The sequence below is a fragment of the Orycteropus afer genome, unplaced genomic scaffold (assembly GCF_000298275.1).
Source record: "Orycteropus afer afer isolate SDZICR_OR568_19922 unplaced genomic scaffold, OryAfe1.0 scaffold00638, whole genome shotgun sequence".
Taxonomy (NCBI): domain Eukaryota; kingdom Metazoa; phylum Chordata; class Mammalia; order Tubulidentata; family Orycteropodidae; genus Orycteropus; species Orycteropus afer.
This window is the reverse complement of record NW_006922225.1, coordinates 526,729-528,763: the sequence shown is the minus strand read 5'-3', so window position 1 is coordinate 528,763 and position 2,035 is coordinate 526,729.

Below are 2,035 nucleotides of genomic sequence, written 5' to 3'. Positions count from 1 at the left end.
TGGAAGCAAGAATGGCCAGACTTCGTCTCACCTATTTTGGTCATGTTGTAAGAAGGGACCATTCCCTGGAGAAGGATGTCATGCTTGGTAGGGCGGAGGGTCGACGAAAGAGGGGGAGCCTTCAATGAGATGGATTGATATGGTGGCTGCGATGATGGGCTCAAGTATAACAGGGATTGTGGGGCTGGCGTGGGATAGGGCAGTGTTTCGTTCTGCTGTGCATGGGGTTGCTATGAGTTGGAAACGACTCGACGGCACTTAACAACAACAACAACAGGGATGAAAATGAGCATTTTCTTGTGCAGTTTGTGATCATTAAAGTTGGGAATATATGTAAAACAATTTCAACATCGGGAAAAACATACTGTATTTCATCTTCTATTATGGGATCATAGATGCCTACAAGAGGGAAAGCTGTCTTTGTTGTTCTCAGTTCTCATGTCAGAATGAAGTTGTCACACTTCTCCACAAAGGTTTGTATTTACATCATCCAGATAAACTTGTACTAATATCTTGGACATCTTCATGCATTCTTCATCAGGTAGCTCCACATTGTTTAAGAAGAAAAATCCATTTGAAAGAATGTCATACACTTTCACCTTTCTTTTCATGCAGGATTTCAATTATGTCAATGATGGTGTAGTATATGCCTACAGAAAATTGACCTCTGGCACTCAAAGATACTTCTGGAGTACACCTGTCATTTACTTAGTACGTTTGTAATGGTGAACTGCTTGATAATCAGTATTTGGCTGTATTTGTTTTGTTGTGTTACTAAAACTTTCAAAATTTTTTCTTAAATTACATAAAAACCATATTAATGACTGGTAGAGATTTGGCATGTCTTTAAATTTAATTCTGAGTCTTGGAGAGTTTGACTTGTCTGATGAAAATACTACAATATATTATTCCATGTAAGTACATAACTCAAATGTTTACATTGTATTGATAAATTACGGTTTGCTTCTCTTTTGTTATCTTTTGTTTTTGTTCTGGTTTCCTAGTGCTGCTCTGACAAGAACATACCACAAATGGGATGGCCTTAACAAACAGGAGTTTATTCACTTAGAGTTTGGAGACTTTAAGTCCAAGTTCAAAGTGCCAGGCTCTAGTGGCTGGGCGAAAGCCCCTCAACCTTGGGGTTCAGCTCTGCCTCCTGTTCCAGGCCCAGTGAAGCTGGAGGCTTTTTTTTCACTCAGACAGCTGCTGGCTGCTGAGGCTTACAAACCCAAGGTTGACAAGTAAAAAGCACAGTCCCCATGTTACCAAACCACATGGCAGACCATTAATTTAAGTCCATTGTAAGTCCCAAGGTCAGCAGAACATGGCAGGCTGCTGAACAATGACATGGCTACACACAGGGTTCAAGTGTGCCTTAAGCTAGAGACCATTCCCAAAGGCTTCTCCTTATACACAGGAAGCAGACCACATTCCCTATGGCAGTTACTCAGCTACTCACAGTAGATTCCACCATGGATTTGATGACCAGTCTTATCTTGGGGAATACTCTATCAAGATGACCAGCCATTCAACCAGGCCCAGCTAAGTTGATACACAAACTGAACTACCACAGGTGTCTAGTCTTCAGCAATATTTTCTAAGCCATCTGGAATCTGAGTGTATGATTCCAAGAATGCACTCATTGCTATAGCATGTGCTTTCCAGTGTGTATTAGAAAAGCATTTCAATAGTCAGTCATTGCATAAATGTGTGTTAGAACTGCCCATTGGTGAGTAGAGGTGGTAAAACAAATATGTAGAGTAACTGAACAGTAAAAAAAAAAAAAAAAACCAACTGCTTCTAGACAACAATCTACGGCACTCCATCCTACAAGATTAGGTGAACGCACAGCACATGGTAAGAAAATGGCATATTCATTGCTTTCTAAAAAGTTCTCTTGCATGCCTTTATAACACCCTGATACAATGACAGCATTGTTATGGATCTGGACTCCACACTTAGAAAAATCAGTTTTGCGAACTTCACATGAGTAGTGAAGTACTTGATTTTCAATTTCTTAACCAGTATGACTTTT